This window comes from Canis lupus, chromosome 2 (genome assembly GCF_003254725.2).
Source record: "Canis lupus dingo isolate Sandy chromosome 2, ASM325472v2, whole genome shotgun sequence".
In the NCBI taxonomy this organism is placed as follows: Eukaryota; Metazoa; Chordata; class Mammalia; order Carnivora; family Canidae; genus Canis; species Canis lupus.
In genome coordinates this window covers 74,766,820-74,789,990 of record NC_064244.1, presented here as the reverse complement: position 1 = coordinate 74,789,990, position 23,171 = coordinate 74,766,820, and the positions used below count along the sequence as shown (strand labels likewise).

Here is a 23,171-nt window from a genome sequence, read left to right as displayed (position 1 = left end):
CCCTCTAGAATGCTAGCTGTGATGCCTTAGGGATCTGGTTGGACCACCTAGAGATAGTTTAAATTTGCCACAGCTGATTGTTCCCAGCCTCTCCACTGAAATCAAACCAAGTATTTACTGTCTACCACTAAATATATTAAATACTTTCTCAATATTCTCATTCTCTATTTTCTCTTTGATTTAGCATTTTACATGTTAAAGACCCATGGAAAAAAAAGTAAAAATCTTAGTAAGTAACTAGAAGTTTCAAGTAACAGAAAACAAAACAAGACAAAACGACTGAGCATACGCAAGCTTTTTTCTACAGCATCTAAGTCCACACAACGAATGTAGCATTCTCCTTTCAGACACTGCTCCTTCCCAAGGGTGTGGCTGATGGTGAAAACACCAAATAATGTAAGCAAAAGAGGACCAGTTTGGTTTTCTGCTGGCTCATCAACAACACATCTTAATACAGAAGCTACAGTATATCAGAGATTAAAGCCAACAACTGAATCAATGCAAAAGGAAATGCAAGCTCTGATGTAAATTATGAAAAGTAATGAATCTTAAATAAGCAAATACTTGCCGGCCCACCCACTAAGCCTGGGATAAAGACAATTTCTATCAACAAGATTACAAACAGTAATTTTCAGACCTCAGTATGGATATGGAATTACTTGTTAAAACTGCAGATTCCCAGGCACCAGTCTCAGATATTCTCATTAATTGGATCTGTTGTGGCGCCCATAGATTTGCATTTGTAGGGCAGCCTGGGTGGTTCAGCGGTTTAACGCCGCCTTCAGCCCAGGGCCTGATCCTAAAGACCTGGGATCTAGTCCCGCGTCAGGCTCCCTGCATGGAGCCTGCTTCTCTCTCTACCTGTGTCTCTGCCACTGTGTGTGTGTCTCTCATGAATAAATAAAATCTTAAAAAAAAAAAAAAAGATTTGCACTAGTATTCTGATACACAAGGTCCAAAGGCTATGCTTTATATAATACTGTGAGGAAAAAGGACATTACTAGCACTCCTGGACACCAAAATGTACATTTTCCAGGTGGTGTAACCTCCGTGATGTGTTCCAAAGATGCCTGGCTGATTTTCAACAGTACCAGACCTGCTCCCTCCCATACTGAGAATCAATATGGGCTGATTTTAAGCACTTTAAAAAGGAAATCCTCACTTCCATCTCCTAAAGCAACTTCCAAAGTCATCCACTCCTCATACCAAAGATCCTTCTAAAGGGTTACTGAAACAACCGATTTGGGGTCCTTTTCTTGGATGGTCACTCACTGGCTTCATGCTGGGCTGTGCGTTACTTCTCAGAGTCTTCCATTCTGTCCTATCTGAAGTGAATGTGATTCTTTCTGAAAATAGCACCCCCTTCGCTTAACTTAGTCCTGCTTCTCCTGTTTGATTTCTTTTCATAGTACTTAGCATACCTGAAATTCGTTATATTTTACATTTATTTACACTCTCCCTTGCTAGAACGTAAGTTCTTGTAAAGAGGCTTTCCTACCACTACCACTGTACTCCTAGCACCCAGAAAGGTATCTGACATATAGTAGATGCTCGATAAATGTTTATCAATGAAAAAAACACCACTGCAGAAAACAAACGAAGTTCTTGGTCTTTCATCCCATTCACTTTGCCTGCCACATGCACTGTCAGCAGCGTCATCCTTTAGATGGCTACATCACTCAGGAAGATGAATCTGGGTGCCAGCCCAGAAAGGCTCCCTGCCACATGACTTTCACTCCCCCTGGTAATGTGAGATTTTTCCCAACTGAACTGCAATAGAGGTTTAAAGGTCCAGCCTACAGATGTTTCCAAATGACTTATATTCCATAGGAATGACTTGGCTTCTACTATGTGAGAAGTCAAATGCAATGTTGGCAACCACCAGGGTGAGAGCTGCAAGTTTCAACAAAAGCAGAACATAGTATGTTGGCAGCCAAGAGACTTCTGCATTAGGTCAGCCAAACCCTTTCCGTCAAGACCTAGCTAACTCTCACCACACACATTTGCCTATTCATTTGCTTAGGGGCAATAACGACTTTATAAAAGGCAGATACCAAGTGCTTCATATACATCACCCTAATCCTCAAAACAATCCTACAAAATAGGTATTATGTATCCCCATTTTATAGATTAGGAATTTGTAAATAATTTACAACTAATAAACAAGTAGCAGGCTGAATTCTAAATTCAAGTCTACTTGACTTTAAAATCTTGCTTTTTTCAGTTTTAACACTTTCATTTCTAAGGCTCTCCATCTCCTGTCTCCTGCAGTAAGGCTGGCACATGGAACACGTTTAATAAATGTTTGTTGAATTCATGAGAGCTAAACAGGATATTTTACCTCAAGCTCAGGAATCTACCTAAGATCAAATTCTTCAGGACAACTTTAGTTTAAAAAATAAAGAAACATGTTCATTCAACTCCCTTTGAATAATAAGTCATGGAAAACACAGCTTTTTCAGTTTAAAAAAATACTGAGGTTATTCCAAAATGGAACCTATCATAATTCATTACTATGGAAATCTGGATATAAGGCAAATGAAATCACGAAAGCAGTGTTGTTTAGTACGTTAGGAGGCAGACATGAAATAAAATGGGAGGTCAAGTTTCAGCTATAAAATAGTGATAAATGCTCTTGCCTCCCCAACCAACAGTGGTGTCCTAAAATTTAAATGTGATAATGCTTATAAAAACACTTCATAAACTGTAAAGCATTATACAGAGATAATTATTAGTGTGACTTGAACCTTGAAGGCAGAATAAAAATCTGATAGAAGACTCAACCTATAATAAGGCCAACGTTATTAAAAGTCCCACTACATTTGAGTGCACTTAAGAGGTAAATGTCCTATAAACTCCCAACTAGTCCTAAACTTTCCTTAAGAAAGGATGTGACCTCGAGAGAACTATGTAAGTGAAATAAGTCAAAGACAAATACCATGTGATTTCACTTATATACATACAGAATCTAAAAAACAAATGAACAGAGAAACAGACTCATAAATACAGGCAATAAAATAGTGGTTGCCAGAGGGGACAGAGGTGGAGAAATAGGTGAAATTATAAAATAAACAAACTTCCAGTTATAAAATAAATAAATCATGGGGATAAAAAGCGTAGCATAGGGAATACAGTAAAAAAAAAAAAAAAAGTGCCTTACCCTTTGTATGTCTTAGGTCCTATTTCTCCAACCATTAAGTCTTTCAATGGCAGAGAAATGAGATATAAACAATATATTATTTTGTCTTGAGAAGGACCATGAATGATCTCACCACAATGAATAGAGGGGAGGGGGAAGGGGAGCCTGGGTTCCTCTATATCCAGAAAATTCCTTCCTGTCATGCTAAGGCACTTATTCAGATAGATCTATAAACCAGGGTGATTAAAACAAGAGTCCAGAAGATTTCTTCCAGCTTATAAAAGCTATGACTCTTAGGGACAGCCAATAAACACTATCACAGCATAAGCCTATATACTGGTTTAGCCCTCCTTAAGCTAAAGAGAAAATAAGCAGAATACAGAAAAGATTCTCTATAATCTTAAATAAAAGACTATATAGCATTAGTCCTAGTTAATGTCATAACATGTATTTAACAATGACATGGCTGAGATTGGTAAGAAATGATAAAATCCTTCTTAAGCCAAAGGGGTTTAGTTAGTTGAGACAGAGTGAGTTAGCTAATTAGTTAAGGAGCTATTGGGATTGTATGTGTAGGTGGCTGTATATTTATTTATTTTAGAGGTGGGGGTGGGTGACAGGGAGAGTCTCAAGCAGACTCCACACCCAATGCAGAGCTCTATCTCACAACCCTGAGATCACCAGCTGAGCCAAAACCAAGAATCTGAAGCTTGGTTTTAAGCAACTGCACCGCCCCCCCTCCAGGAAATCATCCCGTGGTTGGATTTTAAGTAATGATCAAGATAAAAATCTCACCATCAGGCTCACATTCTCTTATTCAGCCCTCAAACGTAAGTGACCATTGCCTTACCAAAATCTAAATTATAAAGATGACAATGAGATTTGGAATCTTGTAACACGTTTTAACATCAGCATAGCCTTTCTTATAGTTTCAACATTTCCCCCAATCCATCTCTCAACAATAAAATCCTCCCAACTACTCAGCACCACTGGTGACACAAACCCCACCCCATCAAACTTTCCCAAGGAAGTAAGAATCACTTAATTTTTTTCTCCTGGTTCATTTGTTTTTTTGCATCTGTTTCTATATCTACATACAAACCCTGTGCCAGAATCACAATTTCACATCTGCAAGTGATCCAGGCCGTCAGAATTTTAAAGAATACAATGCGCGGGCAGCCCGGGCAGCTCAGCGGTTTAGCGCCGCCTGCAGCCCAGGGCATGATCCTGGGGGCCCGGGATCAAGTCCCACATTGGGCTCCCTGCAAGGAGCCTGCTTCTCCCTCTGTGTCTCTGCCTCTCTCTCTCTTTCTCTGTGTGTGTGTGTCTCATGAATAAATAAATAAAATCATTTAAAAAAATACAATGCACGTCTTACCAATAAGTATTACTTGATCAACTGGTTCAGAATACAAGATACTAATGCACAGACAGGATTTATTTACATTACAACTGCAAACTGAAGTCTAAATTCTTAGTCTGTCACTCGAGAGACCCTGGCATGCTAGTCATTATCTTTCTCTTTCCCTGGACAGACTGATCTACTCATTATTTCCTAAGGACAAGTTCCTTCATCTTATACCCTTTGCCTGGACATCTCCCCTGCCCAGAATAGCCATCATGTCCTTCATTTCATCAAATCTATTCAAGAAACAATTCAGGGATCCCTGGGTGGCACAGCGGTTTGGCGCCTGCCTTTGGCCCAGGGCGCGATCCTGGAGTCCCGGGATCGAATCCCACGTCGGGCTCCCTGCATGGAGCCTGCTTCTCCCTCTGCCTATGTCTCTGCCTCTCTCTCTCTCTCTGTGTGTGTGACTCTCATAAATAAATAAATAAATAAATAAATAAATAAATAAATAAATAAATAAATAAATAAGAAACAAACAATTCAATGCCATGTCCTCTTCAGTGGAACTCTTCCATACCCACTACTCATTAATTCTTCCCTTCTTGAGCACCTAATGCCATTTTCACATAAGCATATACTACATGATGGAGCTATTATTCTCTTACACAGTACACTCATTTTTATGTGTTTATATCACATTACTCCAACTATTACGCAAAAGTCCTTAAGGTTAGTAGAGATTTGTCATTCCTTTATATTCCCACCAGTACAATGTTATGAATATAAGTTATTCAATAAAGATCTGTTTAAGGAATAAAAGAATATTTCCTCTCATCTAATACTGTAGTTCTCCACAAGAGCATGAATACAAAAAAAAAAAAAAAAAAGAGCATGAACACCGTTTTTCTACTTCTTTATCTGACAAACACCTAACAGAAACTAAATGCACTGAAATAAATGCTCAATTATAGTCCTCTGGCACATGCTTCCAATTACACCTTTAATTAAGTCAACAAATACTCATTAAATACCTACTCTGAGCCAGGCACTAGGCTAGACATCATTCTCATTTCTTATGTTTTCAATTTATCATGTTCATTGATATTCGGAAAGGTCCAACAGTTGATCATAATAAGCTAACGAAGCCCTGAACCTCATCCCCTGCAATAAGATGACCTCATTTTATTGACCAAAGAAATGCAACTAATTGCAGCTACCTGCAGGGCACCCTACAAACTTGTAGTTATTTTTCTGTCAGAGAACATAGAGCACTTCACTGCTCAATTATATGTCAATCTCTCATTAATTACTGTTCAATAGAATATTTTCAAAAAAAACAACTATGAAAGACAATCTTGAGAACTCTGGAAACATCTGAATATGAACTGATATATATTAGAAACAATTTTGTCAGGTGTGATTAACGGTATAATGGTTATGTTGTCGACTATCCTTATTCTACGAGGTTACACCTCTGCAGGTTATCAAATAGTTAAGAAACAGTGGATACACATATACAAATATACTACATAAGTAGAATAAAGCAAACAGTTAATAAGTATTTAATCCAGCTAAAAGATCTAAGTATTTATTAGACTATTAGTTTTTTCTCTAAGTTCAAAATGTTTCATAAGGTAGTGGGGGGGAAATGTTCCTCTTAAAAATATTTTTTTCTAAGTTGTAACTACTTGGTTTTCAGCACAAGCTTTAACATATAATTAGACAAAAATCGATCAAGAAAGTACTATAGGATCCACAAACTGAACCATTAAAACACGTGAAATATTAACAGAAGGAAGAGGAAAAACTAGGGATGGCAAAGACAACTTCCAGTCCAGCCAAGGCCAGATCCTTCTTCAGCAGCTTTGGGTTTAGAAGATGATACCATATTTTAGAACCCTGCTTCTAGAAAGCAGCTGTTCAGTACAACACATGTAGACCCAATCCTTCAGCCTCACCCTCCCAGAGAGATAGTCTATGACGGGAAACTAAACCACAGTAACAATATATATTAATAGGGCTTTCTACCCTAAGCTCACAAGTACTATTCTGAAAATACAATTTGTTTTTTATTGCTGTTGTTACTTAAGCAGATGTTAAGAACTATAATCACAACTACCAAAGTAATAACTGATTCAGAAAAGTACCATCAGTGGAAGCTAAAGCCATTTGGTAGGAGAATAAGATATTCACAAAGTCCCAAAGTCACCCCATAGATTACAAAGGGGAGTAAGTACCTTTCAATGAAGAGGTCAAATTTATCATCAACAATAATGGAGCTAACATTATGTACCTCCCAATATGACACAAAAGGAACCTCACAGCACTGCCTACGTACTATTTCTTAGCAAAAACTGTTTACCCTGCATCTCAGCATGAGAAAACAATCAGAAAAATCCAACTTATGGGACATTATAACTGGCCCAGACTCTTCAAAAGAGAAAGTGTTAAGATACACACACAAAAGTTAAGAGTGGAGATTTTTTAGATCACACATCTTCAAACTAAAGTTTTATTGGAGTTCAGACATGCTCATTCATTTACATACAGTCTACGGGTGCTTTTCTCGTCAAGAGATAGTATGGTCAAAATATTTACTATCTGTACTATCTGGTCCTTCACAAAAAAAGTTTGCCAATCCCTGCTCTAGATTAAAAAGGACATGAAGACCAAATGTAACAAGAAATCCTTGAAGTGGATTCTTTTTTTTTTTTTTTCTTGAAGTGTATTCTAAAGTGGAGGGGAAATGATAAGATTTATGGAACACCTGGGATATCTGAATATGAACTAACATTACATAATGTTGTATCAATGTTGAATGCAGAATTTAGTGGTTATAGGTTATATGTATGCAACTTGCTTCCAAAGGTTTCAGAAAAAAAATTAGACAAACAGAAAAAGCAAATATGACTATTAACAATTGTGAATCTAGATCAGTAGTTCTCAAACCTTTTGATCTCAGAACTCCTTTGCACTCCTAAAAATTACTGACGACGCCAATGAGCCTTTGTTTATATGAATCTAGATTTCGCATATAAGAAATTAGAGAAAATTTTAAAACAAAAATTTTTTTAAAGATTTATTTATTTATTTATTCAGAGAGAGAGAGAGAGAAAGGGAGAAGGTGGCTCCATGCCGGAAGCCCAACCTGGGACTCGATCCCAGGTCTCCAGGATCATACCCCGGGCTGCAGGCGGCGCTACGCCGCTGCGCCACCGGGGCTGCCCAAAACAAAATTTTCAAATTACAATAAGCTTATTATATGTTACCAAAAGTAACATTTTTATGAAAAGTAATTTTCCAGGGATCCCTGGGTGGCTCAGCGGTTTGGTGCCGCCTGCCTTTGGTCCAGGGAGTGATCCTAGAGTCCCGGGATCGAGTCCCACATCGGGCTCCCTGCACAGAGCCTGCTTCTCCCTCTGCCTGTGCCTCTGCCTCTCTCTGTCTCTCATGAACAAATAAATAAAATCTTAAAAAAAAAAAAGTAATTTTCCAAACCAAAAAAATTTAATGAGAAGAGTGGCATTAGTTTTACACTTCTGCAAATCCCTTTAAAGTTGCAATATCATATCTGCTTCTGCATCATGCTTACAATATGGCATTTTGTTTGATATATCCAAAGAAAACAGAAACTTCACACATTATATACCTGAAAAGATCACCTTGATAGCCTTTTAAGATGATTAGAGATTCTTCTATGATACTACACCATAACTTGACAAGTAGTAGTTTTTCACAAGTTAGTTGAAACACAGAATCTGGGCACCTGCGTGGCTCAGTGGTTGAGTGTCTGCCTTTGGCTCAGGTTGTGATCCCGGGGGGGGGGGGGGGGTCCCAGGACTGAGGTCCACATCAGGCTCCCCAGAAAGAGCCTACTTCTCCCTCTGTGTCTCTGCCTCTGTCTCTCATGAATAAATAAGTAAAATCTTAAAAAAAAAAGAAGAAAGAAAGAAAGAAAGAAAGAAAGAAAGAAAGAAAGAAAGAAGAAGAAAGAAAGAAAGAGAATCTGAAGCCATATACATAAGAACTTTTCATATTCTGTCACATTAAATCTATCCTGCACTTCAAATGGATCTTTTACCACGTATGATTTAATAAAATCATGCTTTGACCATTTGGTAAATACTGGCTCACTAAGTTGACAGATATGCAGATCTTAAATGCTGACACATTGTACAGTATCAAAAAATCACTAGTGTTAACATACTACCAATCCTGTCAAAAAAGACTGCACTGGGAAGCTAGCAAGCTCATAGTAACAGAAAGAAGTTATACAAAATTCTAATCATTGCTTGAAAGTCTGAATTTTATAATTGGCAATAGAGGGGGATCGATCCCTGGGTGGCTCAACGGTTTCACGCCTGCCTTTGGCCCAGGGCGTGATCCTGGAGTCCCGGGATTGAGTCCCATGTCAGGCTGCCGGCATGGAGCCTGCTTCTCCCTCTGCCTGTGTCTCTGCCTCTCTCTCTATGTCTATCATAAATAAATAAATCTTTAAAAAAAATAATTGGCAATAGATACTTTCAGTTGTTTTCTTTAAAGTGACAAATTTCATTTCACTCATTTCCCAAAAAAGGATCCCAAATACCCAAATCTGAGTTACCAGTTTGTCACTTTATTCTTTTTTTTTTAAGATTTTATTTATTTATTCATGACAGACAGAGAGAGAGAGAGAGAGAGAGGCAGAGACACAGGCAGAGGGAGAGGGAGAAGCAGGCTCCATGCAGGGAGCCAGACATGGGACTTGATCCCGGGTCTCCAGGATCAGGCCCTGGGCTGAAGGCGGTGCTAAACCCTGAGCCACCCGGGCTTCCCTGTCACTCTTCTTTAAAGTAAAAATGAAAAAAAAAAAAAAAAGTAAAAATGACATGCATGAAATGAAATGAAAAATGAAAGAAGAGGTTTAGCTTGCAACTCGAACCACCAACTCTTCAAATAAAGACTAGACCCTGATATACAGAGGTATCTCACCCCATTTCAACACATGGAATATTAAAAAGATGTATATGTGTACTAAAAAATAATTTAATAAATTTAATAATTTTTACTGCTTCATCAAGAACATTCTTAAAAAAAAAAAAAAAAAAAAAAAAAAAAAGATTATTTATTTGCCAGAGAGGTAGAGAGAACCAGAGAACACAATCAAGTGGAATGGCAAAGGGAGAGGGAGAAGCAGGCTTCCCAACACCTGAGCCGAATGGGCAGACACTTAACCAACTGAGCCACCCAGGCACCCCCAACAAAAACATTCTTAAATGAAACCGGCATTTGTTGTTTTACTCCAAGTATGTCACAAACAGAACTATTACTACTACAGTTTGATACCACTATCTTGATTTGTGCTAAGGCACTAACAGCTTTATCCACCACTGATCACTTTTACATCGTCAGTACAAGTATCACCAAAGTGAAAAAGGCAAATGACGTTTTAGTATTATTATGAAAATAGTTCTGACCTTGCAGATTCCCTTAAAGGGTCTTGGGGACCCCCAGAGATATGTAAATAACCCTTGAGAACCACTGATATAGGGAAAGGTACATGAGTATTCATAATACTACTCACTCAGTTGTTTAGTAAGTTTAGAAATTTTCAAAAAAAATCATTGAGGAGGAAAAAAAAAAGAAACCATAAAAAATTCTCAACTCTATTTTAAAAAGAGAAAACTCCTTCCCCAATATTAATGAATATTCAGGTGGTACAGCAATGTTCTTTGGAAAAACAAAGAACAGTAGTGGAAATTAGCTGCCCAAGGAAGGCAACCCCTTGGGGTTTATTTCAAGAAGAATCCATGTAACAAAGAAACTATCAACAAGAAATACAGGGCAGCCCTGATGGCCCAGAGGTTTGGCGCCGCCTTCAGCCCAGGGTATGATCCCGGAGACCCAGGATCTCCCACACAGCAGACTCCCTGCATGGAGCCTGCTTCTCCCTCTGCCTGTGTCTCTGCCTCTCTGTATGTGTGTGTCTCATTAATAAATAAAATATTTAAAACAACAACAACAACAAATACAGATCAAGAGTCCCTGTTTTGGCCTAAATATATTTTGGAATTCAGAATTTCTTAGATTTTGGAAAGATAATATAATAGAGATTAGGACAATACCCTGTAGGCAAACACATCAATATTTCCACAACTTAAATATATGAATAATCATGGGATGCCTGGCTGGCTCAGTCAGCAGAGCATAACACTCTTGATCTCAGAGTCATGAGTTTCAGCCCCCATATTGGGGGTAAAGCTTAAATATATATAAAATATGAATACTCATACTAAGTAGGATAAATAAACATCATAAATAGCCTCACTTCAGTTCAGATTTTGCAATGAAGTATACCATGTTTTTCATTTTTTTTTAAAGATTTATTTATGTATTCATAAGAGACACAGAGAGAAAAAGGCAGAGACACAGGGAGAGGGAGAAGCAGGCTTCCCACAGGGAGCCCGATGTGGGACTCGATCCTGGATCCTGTGAGCTGAAGGCAGATGCTCAACTGCTGAGCCACCCAGACGTCCCTATGTTTTTCATTTTTAAGTGCTTTTGCATTTTGAAATTACAGATAAACAACTGTGTACTCCTTGGGAATACGCTATGCTCCTACTCAAAAAAATTCTAGCAGCCCATGCTAGTACCTATTTATGGGGCGAGGTTAGGTTGAGATTTTCAAGAGAATTGTATTTGTGATTCTACTGAAGCTGCATATTCCACTGAAAAATTGGAAAAACCACATTAACAGGAAAAGGTGGTTAGGAATAGGCAGAGTGCCAATATAAATCATTTTCATCAGCAGTCAGTGACCAGAGAAACCATGGGCTAGGAGACTCTAACACCAATGGTGCTGGAATGGAATTGTTATAATAAATCACAGGGAGTCAGTCAACTGGAGACCTTAGAGCTGCATATAACTCCCTAAGGCTGAAAACAGACCATGAACAAGAGAAAGATTTAAAATCTAAAACTAACCACCAACTTATACCTAAAATATGTAACAAATATATGTCAATCCCATTTAATGCCATAATTAAAAATCAGAATTTGGAGGCAAGTTATTGTATCCCTTAGCTGAAACACTGGCAAATTCCTGATACTACTTCTTAACCAGATTCTAATTTAATAATTCACGGCAAAGTGCTTTACTAGAAATAGTGAACTCGAAGTCCAGGCAATCTCAGTTTTCATCAATTCTGCCACAAACTAGTTAAACGGCCTGAGTCAGACATCCAGCAAATGCAACATTAAATCAATAACCCTAACTTTTTTATGCCTCTAACTCCTCACTTGTAATAGAGAACATTAGATTAAAAGAATTATAAAGGTCTCTTTTACCTATAAGTTCTTTAATAAAAACCCACATTTATTCATATGACTGGAGTTGGTCAGAATTTACTATGACTAGTTTTAAAGAAAGACAGGGTTCTTGATTGAAGACAAAAAAAATAAGTTTTCTAGCAAAAGTAACAGCATGCACACAAGTTTTATATTAAGAACAAATGACACAGTATAATCTTAACCTATAACATGTGTCCCCAAAGACCTTATCAACTCAAACAGCTTTAGTGGTGACCGTAAAAACTACCTAAACTGTTCACTTTATGGGGGAAAAAACTGAGAATTACATTATATGCCCAAGGTCATACTATCTGGCTGTGGCAATGCTAGGACTAAACCCAAATTTCCCTGGTTGACAGTTGAATGTTCACTATCTTTCTTATAACCCAAGGCCTCAAGAACTGTATAACTTCGGTGCTACCTGTAACATGGCAATCCCTTTAATCAACATATGTTCTTTTAGGACCTTTAGTTCTACAATATTATGCAGATTCTAGACAAAAAAAGATCCAAAAATTTGGAGAAAATATCTGCAAATCATATATCTAACAAGAAACTAGTATCCAAAATATACAGAGAACTCTTATAATTCAACAACAAAAAGATAAACAATTTTAATAATGGCAAAGGAGGGCAGCCCCAGTGGCGCAGTGGTTTAGCGCCGCCTGCAGCCTAGGGTGTGATCTTGGGGACCCAGGATCGAGTCCCACGTCAGGCTCCCTGCATGGAGCCTGCTTCTCCCTCTGCCTGTGACTCTGCCTCTCTCTATGAATGAATGAATGAATGAATGAATGAATGAATATATAAATAAATGCAAAAGATTTGCATAGGAATTTCTCCAAAGAAATATATATCAATGGCCAATAAGCACACAAAAAGATGCTCCATCATCATTAGTCATTAGGGCAGTGCAAATCAAAACCACCATGTGATACCACTTCATACCCACTAGTATGGCTATCATCAAAATGGACAATACCAAAAAAAAAAATTAAATTAAATTTAAAAAAAAGGACAATACCAAAGGTTGTGAGGATGTGGAGAAATTGGAACCCACATACATTGCTGGTAGGAATGCAAAATGATGCAGACAGATGCTGTGAAAAAAATCTGGTAGTTACTCAAAAAGTTAAAGTTATCATATAACCCAGCAATTCTAGGAATATCTGAAAATATATCTGAAAGCAATGAAAACTTGACATAAACTTGTACAGCAATCTTTATTCATAATAGCCCCAGAGTGGAAACAACTCAAGTGTCTTTCAACCGATGAATAAGCAAAATGTGGTACATTCATACAATGGGGTACTATTCAGCCCTAAAAATGAAGTAGTGATACATGCTACAACACAGATGAACCTTGAAGACACTGTGGTAAGTGAAAGAAGCCAGACACAACAGTCTACATATTGTATGATTTCCATTTACACAAAATGTCCAGAATAGGCAAGTCCACAGAGAGAGACAGAAAATGGATTATGGTTGCTAGGAACTAGAGGTAAAAGAGAATGGAGAATCACTGCTAATGGTATGGAGGTTTTGTTTGGGGTAAACAAACAAACAAAAAAAAAAAAAAGGTCTGAAATTAAATAATGGTGATGCTTGTATTCGAATTTTATGGTATGTAAATCATATCAATATATATTTTTATTCATTTTATTTTAAAGATTTATTTATTTATTTTAGAGAGAGAGTGCCAGGAAGTGGGGGGGGGGGGGGAGGTGAGGACAGAGGGAGAGAGAATCTCAAGCAGACTGCCACTGAGCACACAGTCCCACACAAGGCTCAATCTTACAACCCTGAGATCATGATCTGAGCTGAAATCAAGAGTTGGTGGCTTAACCAACTGAGCCCTCCAGGTGCCCCTGCTGGTTTTATTTTAAAACACACACAGGGATCCCTGGGTGGCGCAGCGGTTTGGCGCCTGCCTTTGGCCCAGGGCGCAATCCTGGAGACCCGGGATTGAATCCCACATCGGGCTCCCAGTGCATGGAGCCTCCTTCTCCCTCTGCCTGTGTCTCTGCCTCTCTCTCTCTCTGTGACTATCATAAATAAATAAAAATTTAAAAAACACACACACACACAGAGACACCAAAGTGAACTTCTCACTCATGCCTTTTTGGGTAGAAAAATACCAATAGAAAGTCAATGCATCAAAGTCTGGATTCATTACTTACCGAACCAGGCATGTGCTATAAAGAATACAGAGAAACTACTCTGTTCTTATGATATTCATATTATAAGCCAACAAAAGTAAGCAGATAATTACAACAATGTGGTAAGGACACAAGTGTTCCAGAAAATGTACTACAACAAGAACAGAAGCACAGAAGGAGCAAATTTTTAATGAATTACGAAAAGTTTCATAGATCTACATGAGATCTTAAGAAAGAACAGAACAGAACAGCACCTCTCTCCAGGCAGATCATGGGAGCAAAACTACTATGTATTGGTCCATGCTAAGCAACATAATGGCTTTTAGATATGGGACAAATCCTGTGATCCAGGGGTCCTGCAATCGAGTCCCACATCAGGCTCCCCACAGGGAGCCTGCTTCTAACCTCTGCCTGTATCTCTGCCTCTCTCTGGGTCTCTAATCATAAAGAAAAAAAGAAATGGGACAAATCCTTTTTCTGAAGTGGAGTTTCATGGTAAAATTTAAGTTAATCTCAGAATGAGAAGAACATGATTATGTGTTTAAAAAAAGGGGCAGTATTGAATCATGGGCAAAATACAATTGGAAACGCACATATTTAGCTCAGCACAGCAAGAGTAACACAGACTGCTGAAACAGCACTGACTGGCTGCAGGAGTTGGTATGACTTGGGTACTATTTTAATTTGTCTCTTCCAAAGAAATACTGCCTCCAGCATTTCAGTTGCTCCAGTTCTTTTCTGCATATGTAACATCTATGTGCCAGCTATCTATCTCCTCTCATTTCATCTTTACAACAAACCTGAGCTCAGTACTAATATCCCAATTTTAGCAAGGAACTCAATCAACTGCAGGAAGGTTAGTAACATTTCACAGTACTGTATCATGCATTCTGTTCACTGTCATCAATTTATTCTCTCCATCAATCCTTAAAACAAGCCTAAGAATTAGGTATTATTGGTACTTCTCATCTATAGAGGAGAAAACTGAAATTCATGAAAGTTAAATTTGCCCAGAGTCACACTGGGAATAAAAGGCAGAACTGGGAATTAAATCCAGGTCTGCATGATCTCGTCCCCTTGATATATCACTTCATCTATCATTAATCATCATTCAGTCTAGTTCAATATGCTTCAATTTTTATATTCTGCATTTCCAGTAACTCGTCTCTTGTACAGCAGGTACAATATACATTTGCTGAAGACATTGTTCCTATGTGTTAGAGCTAAGGGAAAGCCAACCGCTGTTAGCTGGAGAAATCCTAGCCAAGAAAAAAACCCAACACAAGGTCATTTCTGAAAAACTCTTTTTAGGTTTTTCCAAAGAGTAGGGAAGAGCCTCCAATGCTAAAGCAGACTAGCCCGAGGGAGACATGCAAAGAAATCTTTTCATCAGGAATGGAAAGGCAAGTCTTACCAAGATCTGGTTACAGCAATGCAGAGATTATGCAGTATATACTGCAGCAAAATCAAGTGCTGACAGCTGAGCTAGATCAAGCCGCATGAAGCTGTTTAAAAAAAAAAAAAAAAAACAACTAAAAAACTAGAAGCACTTAAATCCTAAGAAATGCCTCTAAACATTAACTGCAGGAAACCAACACACGACTAAAGAGTGGGATTCAGTTGAAGCAGTTCAAGAGTTAAATACATAAAACAACTCACATGACAGCACAGCTCCTACTGGTAAATCACGCCTCCCACTCGGTTTACCTTTTTTTTTCCACATAGAAAAGGTAAGCTGTTTTCTCAGTTCCCAGAGAATCCGATACCCTTCGAATGTTGTTTCTCAGCTCACTAGATGGCTACAACAGGACACAGGAATGACACAGCAACATCCCCCTCTAACAGCAGGAAGGGAATCAGGGACTAGAAAAAGAAATGAGTAGCTGGGAATGATCTTCCCGTTCCAAACACCACAGGCTTGTCCTACTTATATAGGAGAGGTGACTATTATATGACACTCATCCCAAACCATGTTTTTTTTCCTCTTTCAAACTGGGGTTAGCTAACCTTTTAAATTTAATTCCATGTAATTTTGCTCTCCTGTCTTTAAGACAAGTTGCTTCATGGATTTCCTATTTGTAAAATGGGACTAAATATACTAGATTCTAGACCCTACCTCTTGCATAGGAATGCTATTTGAAGAAAATGGTATTTAAGGTACTTGGAATAGTTAAAAGCATTACAATAGCCAGCATTTATTATATGTTTAGTTCGTGTTATTCTAAGTCCTTTGCATCAATTCATTTATTTCTCACTACACTGGGAGGCAGATACTATTAACCCCATTTTTCAGACAAGTAAACTGAGGCACAAAGAGATAGAGTTCCTTTCCCAAGTTTACCCAAAAATCACATGGTAGAGCTGGAATTCAAACTCCAGACACGTCAGTCAGCAAATGTAAGTGATGTTACTAAACTAACATAATTGTAATGGGTAATGAAAATTATGTTAGAATATTATAGCTCATAGCTTAAGGAAGCAAACACAATAACCTAGTTAAACATTCAATATCTAATTCTACTTTGTCCTCACCACCATATACCTTCATCTGTATGTACTCTGAAGTTAGCATGCAACAGATAAGTGGTGTGGGACAGACTTTGGAGTCACACAGACCTAGTCATACATGTGACAATATGTTACTTAATAGCAGTATGGGCAAGTTACTTAAGGATGTTTCAGTGTCCTCAAGGGTAGAACAGGGATAATAGCAGCCACACAGAATTATTTAAGGAAGGATTAAATGCGTTATAAAATCATCTGAGAAAAAAAAAATAAAATAAAATAAAATCATCTGAGGATCGTAGCTGGCATACAGAAGTGCTAACCAAATGTCATTAGCTACTATTGTTAATATTTCACTCTGCCATTTTACCTATTCTCCATAAAAACGCACACTTAAAAAATCTGCTTCAAAGCTGTCACAACATTTGAAATAGGCATACGTATTGGATTTCACATTTCAGCATCTCCATTGTTCAATAGTATTTTCTAGTAAATTTACTATCCATGTAACACGGCTGGGGATGTAAGCTTCTACCATTTTGTTTTTTTTTTAATTTGAGAGAAAAAGTGAGTGTGAGAGAGAGGGCAAGCGAGCACAAGCAGCGGGCAGGGGCAGAGGAAGCAGCAGACTCCCTGCTGAGCAAGGAGCCTAATGCGGGGCTCAATCCCAGGACCCCAGGATCATGACCCAAGCCAAAGGCAGATGCTTAAACAGACTGCACCACCCAGGTGCCCTATTCTATATTTTGAAGATACAACTCCACTGTGTTACTTACATGTCAAACAACATACTACAAGTTCTCATCTCTTAATATAAATTGTCACAAACCTGCCTCAATACAAATTATCACATTTCTGACTAATTGGTAAACTGAGAGTCACTGTGAATGGCTTTTTATCAAACACCTCAAATTAAAATGGTAGTATCGTCTCAGAAATTTACTTCACCTCATTTGACAAATCTGAAGCCCAAAGAATAAAGTGACTTGCTCATGTAGCTAAATAATGACTAAAACTGAACCAGAACCTCCAGACTCACTTAGTCCAAAGCTCTTTATCACCACTCTGGGCTGAATAATTCCATTTCCTGTACAGGAAGGTGATAAACATCTGAGAACAGAGAATGACTCAAATCTCTAAGGACAAAAAATTTCTCGGGACACAAGGCTTCCATGACCATTTAACACAGCAAACAACAACAAAAATAGCATTACTCAATACTGTTTCCTTCTCAAAAAATCTTGTCATCTCAAAACTTTGCTCTACTACTATATCTGTATTAGCCTAACCCACATTTGCTCACGCCACTACTTCCCATCTATCTCAGCAACTTTCTGAAACTGTCTTGGCAAATTCAGGTCAAAATCCTAACAACAAACTCCAGGGAACTGTCACAGTACCGTGTTATTATAGCAAATACTCCTGAAAATAAGTGGGGCTTAGAAAATCTATCATACTGAGATTCTCAGTATAATTATTTTTGCTGTGATAGAATCTGATGTGGTTTCCCCCCCGCCCAGAAATAGCCTTCTATGAAAATACTAAAATAAAAGAGAAGACATGAAAACTTTCTTGTTAAGGACACTTAACTAACATTCATTAAACTTTCCCAAATTTTCTGGAACATTTCAAATCTTACATGCATTTACCCAAAGATTTAGTTCATACCACTCTTTCCAAAAGTCTGCTCTAAAAAAAAGTCTGCTTTTATGTAGTATTGTATTTAACCAGAGTCAAGAGCAGAAGTGGGCAATCCAATTTTACAAACAAGCCATAGCAGGATTAGGGAGAGAGGAAGAGAGAGAGAACAGGAAGACTAGCAAGTCAAATCAATTATTTACTTAAAAGTCCACAGGGTACAGAGCACTATGAGATGCACAGTGCCAACCTACTCCACCCCTTCTCTGCTAGTCAGTACAGGCCCCAAGACGAACACCAGAGTCCAACAACCAGCCAAGTTCCAGGTAAAATGGCCTTACTAGGCTCAATGGGGCCAAACACACATATTTTTAACTCCAAGCCAAAGAACAGAAGTTCAAGGAAGAAGATGATCAATAGTTTAAATATTGACAAGAGATTAAGGAAGACAAAGGCTATGAAAATGACTGAATATATGGACACTAGGTCTTTTGAAAGGGCATTTACAGTCAAGTGTTAAGAGTCAGAAACAAGACAGGAAGGGTGTTAAAGAATAAGGAGTATGAAAGGAAAGCCTGCATAGAGAATGCTGTTTTTAGATGTCTGAATAAAAGAAAAATATAGGGCAATAACTCTGATAGAAAGGCAGAGGGATTTCATTTATTTAGGATAGAAAAGACCTCAGTGTATTCCTAATCTCAAAGGAAGGACTCAATAAAGAGTGCATGGGATGCAATCTACAGATGCAGGACAGACAGGAATCAGTAAGTGTGAGGTACTAGACAAAGTGCATACTAGGGAATGGGATGGTGAAGAAAAGTGATCCATGAGGATCCTGAAAGTCACCAAACACAATGAAAACAGAGAAGCAAATGGTAGGGGCTCCGAAAAATCAGAAGCCATGCAAAAATGGCAAAAAATGGTCTAAAAGGGACAGTGTAGGCCTAGAAATATATTAACTGCTCCCCTGTCCAAAGAGTAACAAAGTATTCAACCAGCAAAAATACAAATATAACAGCATTCATTAGAGGAAAAAAACTTGTTTCCAGTTGTGTATTAGGAGATGGAAGAAATGTTGGGAGAAAAAAAATGAAGAACCTAGGACTTTGCTCACATTTGTGCACAGGTACTACCAGACCCAATATAAGCAGCTGGTAAAGGAACAAGAGCAATGAGGCTGAGAGCGGTAGGGCTGAGGTTTATAATACTGAAAGAACACTGAAGAAATTATCAACAGCACACGTGACGAAAAGCTAAGAACTTTTAAAGTTGTGAATGATGAGAATGAAGAAAGGCACATGCCCAAAAATAAGTGACAGTTACCAACGTCAGCTAGTGTCCAGCACCAACTACACCTTCAAGCACAATGACCTTCAATCCCACTTTCCCAGAAGCTAGTCCCTAAAATTCCCTTAGATGTCATTTGCCAGACTAGCAATTTGTTGAACTGTGTGTCACCAGTGTGTTTGTTTTATGAATTGGACATTTATTTTTATGAAGGATATGTTGAGAGCTCTACAAAAAGATGTGAGGGACATCATCCAAAAGATAAGTGACTGTCCCTGACTAGAACTAGGACTAGATCATATTTGGTCTTTGAAGCCCTCCGCCCCACTCCTGCACACAACAGACAGGATGGAAAAGGCTAGATACCAGTTAATACATGGGTAGCACTTTACTGATCTGAATTACCACCTAAGCAATTATCTCTTCCCCTCTCTTTATTCCTATTCTTATGACCTCTAATCCAAGGATAGAATAGGAGAAAGAACATCTTTGTATCATGGTGATAGAGAACCCTAATTCTACTGCTCCCCACCCCCACCCCAGGGACATTTCTTGAACCCTCCCCATGAGCTTCAGTCTCCCCATTACTCCTACTCCCTAAAGTAGGAGTAACAATACCTATATCATGAGCCAGTTTTAAATATTAAAGAGTTAGGAGACATCAGGTACCTGCTACATGGTAAACGCTAATGGAATGATAGATAATATGTTCTACCATGCATGCTGCAATGACAAAAACTGGAAGACTATTTTAACTCTATCATGATAAATCAAACCATCCAAGGTGAACCAGCGTATTACCACACGGTGTTGTTAATGTATACAGGACAAATTCCACTAAATGAAAAAATTCTAAAGTAACCAATGCATTCCAAAAATTCCTCCACACTTGATAGTTCATCGAACCAACAATATTAATTAGGGTAAAATTTCTAGAACTAATAATTTATTCAATGTATATATAATGGTTTGAAATGTACTACATGTATATTTTTTCCAAACTAGTGTTTCCAAAATAAAAGAAATCTTCTAACTTCCACTTCAATCCCAAGGCAATTTTAGAGACTCTCAACATATCTCAAGTAAATGGTATTTTGGGGTGCCTGGGTGCCTCAGTTAAGCACCCAATTCTTGGTTTTGGCTCAGGCCACGATCTCAGGGTCATGAGATAGAGCCCCACATCTGGTTCCAAGCTCAGCTTAGAGTCTGCTTGAGATTCTCTCCCTCTCTCTGCTCGCACTCTCTAAAATAAAATCTTTACTAAATTAGTAAATGGTATCAAAAGTATGTGGATATGGAGTAATATTTAGCAGAGAGAATTGAGGCAAAAAGGCTATCTCCTCTATCCCCTTCTCCAACTACCATTAATTAGTATCACAAATAACCCCATTTTACCAATCTCATAATCTTATTTACCTTTCTCCACATCAACTCCTATCTCTTCCTTCTTCAAAACTTCTAATATATTCCTTTTTTTTTTTAAACTCCCTAAATTCAGATCCTAATAGTATGCACACCTGAGCTCCTACAAAAACCCTTCACTGGCCTGCTTTCCAGTAATCTATATAACACCTCCTGATTAATCAGTCTACAATACTACAGTTAGCCATGACTTACCTTTATAAACCTTCAGTGGTTCCTAAATGATAGAAAGATCAAGTCCAAATTCCTTAGCATAATGTTCAAGACTGTTCATAATCCAAGCATTACCTCACTAATCTTATCTCCTCCTAGTCCATAATCTAAACTCTATTATTGGAGCAGACAAGCATTCCTCCCCCCCCACCAGCCAGTTCCACAGTTCTATTTTCCTTAGAACAAAATAAGATGCTTTCAGAACTCGTTTGTAAAAAACTGTTAGAACTTGAAAAGTTTTCTAAACATTATTTTGTCAGTTGACGAAGTAGGCACTTCAACACAGAAAACTTCCCACCTGCAACCGTGTGGAGCATAAGCTGTCCGATTAGATATAGCTAGCGAATTGCTCAGAAGCAGGGCTTGGACTTGGGGCTGGAGTACTAAGTATCAGGTCTAATCTCCTTGCCCTGATGCCTGCAGCGCTCCTTCTTCACCACCGACTCATGGCTCCTCACCACCCCATGCTTCACAATCCTGCATGGGACCCTATGCAGGAGACACAGCTCTCAGTGGATGGATAGAGCTGCTAAGCTAATTGAGGCAGGAAAATATGGTGATCCTCCTTGAGTTAAGTGGCCTCGAACACCCCTTCTACAACAGAAGTCCCCACTTTTGGATACCCTCTCCCCTCCTCAGTGATATCCCCTGGGACCAGAGTAGTTGTTTAGTAGGAGAGTAGGAGGTGAGAGGCCCCACTCACTCACAGGCATCTTTGTGGTAGATGACTACCTGTTTAGGTGTGTTTATTTGTTAGGTGTTGCCTATGGGGCAGGCAGGGGGCCAAACCACTTTTGAGGCAACACAGGCCAGGATCAGCTCATGAGAGCCTGACACTATCCAAGGAGAGCCAGAGGCCCCACGCACGGTGCTACCACTTCAGATCCTAGTCTGGCTGTGGGGTCGGCATGCCTGGTATATAGACCAAGTGGAGGCTCCCAGCAACTACAGATGTCTGAGGCAGGAAGACAAGGCTGCCAACTCGTGGAAGCTCCAACAATGATCCTCAAGGGTGGAGCAGACAAGTATTCTTAAGCCCAATCAATAATACAAGTTTATTCGAATCTCAGTATCTTTGTTCTTTTGCTGCTCTGGCCTGGAAAACCATCCCTTCCTTCCTGTCTATTCACATCCTATCCATTCATTATTGTAAAACTCTAGTCTACCTGCCTCCATGAAGATCTCACAGATCACTTCAGCCCACACTAACATCAGTATCTGACATAATTTAGTAGCATAACAGACCTCCTGGAGTAATTACCACTGTACCACAGATTCAGTGGCATTTTCCATAAGGCTACATTATTCAATATAAAGATCTTCATCTAAGATGATACACTTTCATATCAAATGTTCCATCTTTTCTGAAACAGTGGTATTAGATGAAAAGGTTTTTGTGTGTGTGTCCTTACTTGAGAAAAAAAAAGTTATTTTTAAATATGAATAGTTTATCAAATCCAAGCTCCAGAAATCACCAGTCAGTATCACCCCTTTTGGCATTTACATATTGTCCAATATTGCCATGGAACCACTTCAAAAACCAGGTACATCAGAATGTTAAATTCCTTGGAACAAGGGCTAAATATGGCACTTCTTTTGCCTTTTTGCTTTGTCTACATTAATTAACCCTGGATTAAATATATAACAGAGGGGATCCCTGGGTGGCTCAGCGGTTTAGCGCCTGCCTTCGGCCCAGGGCGCAATCCTGGAGTCCCGGGATCCAGTCCCACATCGGGCTCCCGGCATGGAGCCTGCTTCTCCCTCCTCCTGTGTCTCTGCCTCTCTCTCTATGTCTATCATAAATAAATAAATCATAAATAAATAAATAAATAAAATATAGAACAGATAATATAAATTGAATAGAATTGACCAAATTATTGGCTTTCAAATTTGATGCGAAACTGACCAAATACGCAAATGAAGCCAGTGTTCCTTGTTCCTCTCCACCTCTCCTCCCTAAAGATTCTCTGCTCTCTCCTTGACTGTACCCAATTAATGAACAGCCACTTACTTCTATTTCTGCCTTAATCCCATTCCTCTTGCCTTTTATGATCTGAAATTTTATCCCTCCAATGCCTTATTATTTCTCCCTGCTCCATTAACTGCCTCACTACCAAGCCATCTGTTTTTTTAT

General features: G+C 38.6%; 1 protein-coding gene across 12 annotated transcripts in view; it reads right to left on the bottom strand.

Moving 5' to 3' along the window:
* The window catches only part of LUZP1 (leucine zipper protein 1), an 89,563-nt gene that overhangs the window by 54,288 nt on the left and 12,104 nt on the right, over nt 1–23,171 (bottom strand). For 3 of the 12 annotated variants that reach the window (XM_035713104.2, XM_025447921.3, XM_025447919.3), the window contains exon 2: nt 15,387–15,477. The exons of 5 other annotated variants lie outside the window; for them this stretch is intronic. The gene's annotated coding sequence lies outside the window, so the exon portion shown is untranslated. Of the gene's footprint in view, nt 1–15,386; nt 15,478–15,631; nt 15,831–23,171 lie in introns of those variants that run through there. 4 more of the 12 variants (XM_049105924.1, XM_025447920.3, XM_049105920.1 and 1 more) reach the window with 3 other exon arrangements.